At 34.1% G+C, this 6,249-nt stretch overlaps 1 long non-coding RNA gene across 3 annotated transcripts in view; it reads left to right on the top strand.

Moving 5' to 3' along the window:
* Nucleotides 1-1,391: 1,391 nt before the first annotated feature.
* LOC127857345 (uncharacterized) overlaps nucleotides 1,392-6,249 on the top strand; it is a 31,437-nt gene continuing 26,579 nt past the window's right edge. The window contains exons 1-2 of one of the 3 annotated variants that reach the window (XR_008038378.1): nucleotides 1,392-1,631; nucleotides 3,119-3,348. This is a non-coding gene — a long non-coding RNA (uncharacterized LOC127857345). Of the gene's footprint in view, nucleotides 1,632-1,723; nucleotides 1,862-2,061; nucleotides 2,715-3,118; nucleotides 3,349-6,249 lie in introns of those variants that run through there. The other 2 variants (XR_008038376.1, XR_008038377.1) reach the window with 2 other exon arrangements.

The raw sequence follows: 6,249 nt of genomic DNA, 5'->3' as shown, positions 1-6,249 counted from the left end.
TTACAAATACATGGTTATAAAAAAAACTTAAAAAGCTTTTGCCCGTAAATTAGGTAGCACCTATAATCATATTAAGCCGTATTTTGTTCATATCCGTACTTTCCATTCATATCCGCGGATATGAGTCATATACGTATTTTAGTCATACCCGCTCCCTAGCAATAGGCAATCGTGATACATCGGCTATCTCGGATTCCTCCGTAAGATAGGCAATTGATTTATGAAATAAATCGTCTGCTGATCCAGAGTGAGCAATAGGGTGGCAGGGGATATATCAGTGAAAGGGGGGTCCAATTACATATCTTTAGGGTAGGTGTTACCTATGGTCTTTAAAAATCAATTAGGTATTTATAAGATGTATTTCGTGTGTTAGGTTGTAGAAAGAATGTCTCAAAATTTTGGAAAAAAACATTACAACTAGCCACAGCTCCCTAGCAAGGAAATTTTGAATCTTCAAAAAGGAGGTTTTCACTTTTGTCGGAAGTCAATATTTCACGCTGCAGAAACAGAACAAAACTTTGAAGGTAAATTGTGAAAAACGTAAACGTATGGGAGACACTTTTCTAGGTAAATAAACAAAGCACAGGGATGAAATTAATGAGTAATGTAGCCAAAACTAGGATTGCATTCTGTTTGAATATTCTGTGCATGACATGAAATGGGTCAAATTTCTCAATTTTTCATTAAAAATGAGGTGGGTGGGGGGAAAGATCAAGGGCCATAGTTTCACAAGTGAAGAAGCCAGCCTTGTCTTTGGTTGTATTTTCAATGTATATTGCCTATGTTATGACACTGACACAAAAAGTTTTTTTTGTGTCACTTTCTGTTTTGATGCAATGGATTTGACTGTTTGCGGCCTTTCGGAACTCGAAATTTGGTCAAAAATATATCCCCTGCCCCCTTAATAGAAAAACCCAAACTTTTAAAATTCTGTATATCATACAAAAATTGATACATGTATTCCACAAATGTGTTGCGGTAACAAATAGAACATAATTTTGCATATATCTTTTAACCGCTATGGTTTAGATTATGGAAAACTAAGGGTTAAAAATGTTAAAACCATTGCTAATTTTAGGAAAATTTCACATGTGCTGGTTTCACACTGGAAAACAATGTTTAAACTCATATTTGTGTAATAGCATCTACATTTGCACATTTTCTGAGTTTGAATACTAAAATAAGCAAGATAAGTCTGCAGTTTTGTAGAAAAAGTTGGTAAAAATAGGAAAATTATGCAAAATAGTGGTTTGTAACATGCCGCAAACATAAATTCTTTTTCTTCTTATTTGAAGTCATTATGGCAACATATTTCTTCATGTGACACCTAACAGATGAAGAAAGACTAAGATTGAAGCATTTATTTTATAATAAATACGAAATAATAACTGAATGCCACATCTGGAAGGGTGCGTACACTCCAAGCGTCTATGGTGTTCTGCGGTGTAGTTTCCGCGGCAAAAGGCTAAGGCTTAAAGCTCACCATGCACTATATTATCTTGAAAATAAACATGCCATGTCATAAAAAATGCATGTGTCACATTTATGCCACAGTAAACTTTGTGTCAACATCAAGCCATTAAGTTATGGGCCTCAAAGCATTAACAAAAGGAAAATATGTGCTCATGAAGGTTCGCTATGCACTTGAAAATGTTTCCAAGCTGTGTCTTGTTTGCAATTATGTTCTCATAGTCAGATATATTTGCCCACTGTTTCCAATTGTAGCACTTTGATTTTCAGACTGTCGTACTGTTTGACGTGGTCGCAGTTTAAAAGGGAGTACGAGTGGACCCAGAGAACGGTTACACGCATTCAAGACATTGTTAGCCACAGAATCACCCAATCGCACGACACTTTCCAGGTCAGGGTCTGAATTCAACGGAATAGAATCTTGAACTTGTTTCTCTCCACAGGGCACATGCCTGCAGAAACTTTATAGTTTGGAAATACTCCTTTTTTGAAAAGTACACCTTTGTTTTTCCTAGCGTGATTGTTTTAATAACTGTGCTGTGATTTCTTATGGAGTATTCTCATTTTGAATGGTATTTTAATGAATGAATATCAATATTTGGTGCATGTTTTATGTAATCATATGGGAATATACATCTGTAAGACTGATTGATATTGTCAATAATCATTTTAAACATTTGACATATAACTTGTGTGCTTCTCTACTAAATAGAGTCAAATGTTGTGAATAGGAACACTATTTTTTGAATTATTTCTGTTCTGGTTGTTCCCCTTGAATTGTGTGAAATTTTGGAATTACTATAAAATACAAACAAAACACAGGATACAGTTCAGAAATGTTGCATTTAATTCATTAAACATTATATTTCAATATAACAAAAGCTTTTTCGTTTTATTTTGCATATATTAAAAAACTTAATTGCAAAATGCAAAATTTTAAAATTGTGTATATCATACGAAAATTGATACATGTATTCCAGAAATGTGTTGCGGTAACAAATCGAACATAATTTTGCATATATCTTTTAACCGCTATGGTTTAGATTATGGAAAACAAAGGGAGGTAATAATGTTAAAACCATTGCTAATTTTAGGAAAATTTCACGTGTGCTGGTTTCGCACTGGAAAACAATGTTTAAACTCATATTTGTGTAATAGCATCTACATTTGCACATTTTCTGAGCTTGAATACTAAAATAAGCAAGATAAGTCTGCAGTTTTGTAGAAAAAGTTGGTAAAAATAGGTAAATTATGCAAAATAGTGGTTTGTAACATGCCGCAAACATAAATTCTTTTTTCTTCTTATTTGAAGTCATTATGGCAACATATTTCTTCATGTGACACCTAACAGATGAAGAAAGACTAAGATTGAAGCATTTATTTGATAATAAATACGAAATAATAACTGAATGCCACATCTGGAAGGGGGTGTACACTCCAAGCGTCTATGGTGTTCTGCGGTGTAGTTTCCGCAGCAAAAGGCTAAGGCTTAAAGCTCACCATGCACTATATTATCTTGAAAATAAACATGCCATGTCATAAAAAATGCATGTGTCACATTTATGCCACAGTAGACTTTGTGTCAACATCAAACACTTAAAATATGAGCCTCAACGCATTAACAAAAGGAAAATATGCGCTCATGAAGGTTCCCTATGCACTTGAAAATGTTTCCAAGCTGTGTCTTGTTTGCAATGATGTTCTCATAGTCAGATATATTTGCCCACTGTTTCCAATTGTAGCACTTTGATTTTCAGACTGTCGTACTGTTTGACGTGGTCGCAGTTTAAAAGGGAGAACAAGTGGACCCCGAGAACGGTTACACGCATTCAAGACATCGTTAGCCACAGAATCACCCAACCGCACGACACTTTCCAGGTCAGGGTCTGAATTCAACGGAATAGAATCTTGAACTTGTTTCTCTCCACAGGGCACATACCTGCAGAAACTTTATAGTTTGGAAATACTCCTTTTTTGAAAAGTACACCTTTGTTTTTCCTAGCGTGATTGTTTTTATAACTGTGCTGTGATTTCTTATGGAGTGATCTCATTTTGAATGGTATTTTAATGAATGAATATCAATATTTGGTGCATGTATTATGTAATCATATGGGAATATACATCTGTAAGACTGATTGATATTGTCAATAATCATTTTAAACATTTGACATATAACTTGTGTGCTTCTCTACTAAATAGAGTCAAATGTTGTGAATAGGAACACTATTTTTTGATTATTTCTGTTCTGGTTGTTCCCCTTGAATTGTGTGAAATTTTGAAATTACTATAAAATACAAACAATACACAGGGTACAGTTCAGAAATGTTGCATTTAATTCATTAAACATTATATTTCAATGTAACAAAAGCTTTTAAGTTTGTTATATTATGCATATATTAAAAAACTTAATAGCAAAACGCAAAATTTTAAAATTGTGTATATCATACGAAAATTGATACATGTATTCCACAAATGTGTTGCAGTAACAAAATCGAACATAATTTTGCATATATCTTTTAACCGCTATGGTTTAGATTATGGAAAACAAAGGGAGGTAATAATGTTAAAACCATTGCTAATTTTAGGAAAATTTCACGTGTGCTGGTTTCGCACTGGAAAACAATGTTTAAACTCATATTTGTGTAATAGCATCTACATTTGCACATTTTCTGAGCTTGAATACTAAAATAAGCAAGATAAGTCTGCAGTTTTGTAGAAAAAGTTGGTAAAAATAGGTAAATTATGCAAAATAGTGGTTTGTAACATGCCACAAACATAAATTCTTTTTTCTTCTTATTTGAAGTCATTATGGCAACATATTTCTTCATGTGACACCTAACAGATGAAGAAAGACTAAGATTGAAGCATTTATTTGATAATAAATACGAAATAATAACTGAATGCCACATCTGGAAGGGGGTGTACACTCCAAGCGTCTATGGTGTTCTGCGGTGTAGTTTCCGCAGCAAAAGGCTAAGGCTTAAAGCTCACCATGCACTATATTATCTTGAAAATAAACATGCCATGTCATAAAAAATGCATGTGTCACATTTATGCCACAGTAGACTTTGTGTCAACATCAAACACTTAAAATATGGGCCTCAACGCATTAACAAAAGGAAAATATGTGCTCATGAAGGTTCCCTATGCACTTGAAAATGTTTCCAAGCTGTGTCTTGTTTGCAATGATGTTCTCATAGTCAGATATATTTGCCCACTGTTTCCAATTGTAGCACTTTGATTTTCAGACTGTCGTACTGTTTGACGTGGTTGCAGTTTAAAAGGGAGAACGAGTGGACCCCGAGAACGGTTACACGCATTCAAGACATCGTTAGCCACAGAATCACCCAACCGCACGACACTTTCCAGGTCAGGGTCTGAATTCAACGGAATAGAATCTTGAACTTGTTTCTCTCCACAGGGCACATACCTGCAGAAACTTTATAGTTTGGAAATACTCCTTTTTTGAAAAGTACACCTTTGTTTTTCCTAGCGTGATTGTTTTTATAACTGTGCTGTGATTTCTTATGGAGTGATCTCATTTTGAATGGTATTTTAATGAATGAATATCAATATTTGGTGCATGTTTTATGTAATCATATGGGAATATACATCTGTAAGACTGATTGATATTGTCAATAATCATTTTAAACATTTGACATATAACTTGTGTGCTTCTCTACTAAATAGAGTCAAATGTTGTGAATAGGAACACTATTTTTTGGATTATTTCTGTTCTGGTTGTTCCCCTTGAATTGTGTGAAATTTTGGAATTACTATAAAATACAAACAATACACAGGGTACAGTTCAGAAATGTTGCAGGTAATAATGTTAAAACCATTGCTAATTTTAGGAAAATTTCCTGTGTGCTGGTTTCGCACTGGAAAACAATGTTTAAACTCATATTTGTGTAATAGCATCTACATTTGCACATTTTCTGAGCTTGAATACTAAAATAAGCAAGATAAATCTGCAGTTTTGTAGAAAAAATTGGTAAAAAAAATAGGAAAATTATGCAAAATAGTGGTTTGTAACATGCCGCAAACATAAATTCTTTTTTCTTCTTATTTGAAGTCATTATGGCAACATATTTCTTCATGGTTCCAGGTCAGGGTCTGAATTTAACGGAATAGAATTTTGAACTTGTTTCTCTACACAGGGCACATGCCTGCAGAAACTTTATAGTTTGGAAATTTATAGTTTTGAATATACAGTTATTATATATGACTTATTATCTTTGCTAAAAGAATATACAAACAAGACTTAATATATCAGCCATCATAACTGATTTATATAGTTATCATTATAGTATTCAGATATTACATACTGATATCCATATACAAATTCTGGCATTCATTTATTAGCTCCACTGGCCAAAGGCCAGCGGGGCTTATGTCATGGTCCTGTGTCCGTCGTGTGTGCGTGCGTCCGTGCGTTAACTTTTTCTTTAAACATCTTCTTCTCCTAAACTACTGGTCCATTTCTGATAAAATTTCTCAGGAATGTTCCTGTGGTGAACCTCTTTCAAATTTGTTCAAATTATGCCCCTGGGGTCAAATTTGACTTTGCCCCTGGGGGTCAAAAAATTGAACATTTGCTTATATAAGGCAAACTTTATAAATCTTCTTGTCAAGAACCATTGGGCCTAGGGCTACCAAACTTGGTATGTAGTGACATCTTATAGTCCTCTACCAAGTTTGTTCAAATTATGCCCCTGGGGTCAAATTTTACCCTGCCCCGGGGGTTCAAAAAATTGAAAATTTGCTTATACAAGGCCT

Source organism: Dreissena polymorpha, chromosome 1 (genome assembly GCF_020536995.1).
Source record: "Dreissena polymorpha isolate Duluth1 chromosome 1, UMN_Dpol_1.0, whole genome shotgun sequence".
Lineage (NCBI taxonomy): Eukaryota > Metazoa > Mollusca > Bivalvia > Myida > Dreissenidae > Dreissena > Dreissena polymorpha.
Note: the sequence above shows the minus strand (reverse complement) of the source record. Positions and strands in the feature narration are given on the sequence as shown.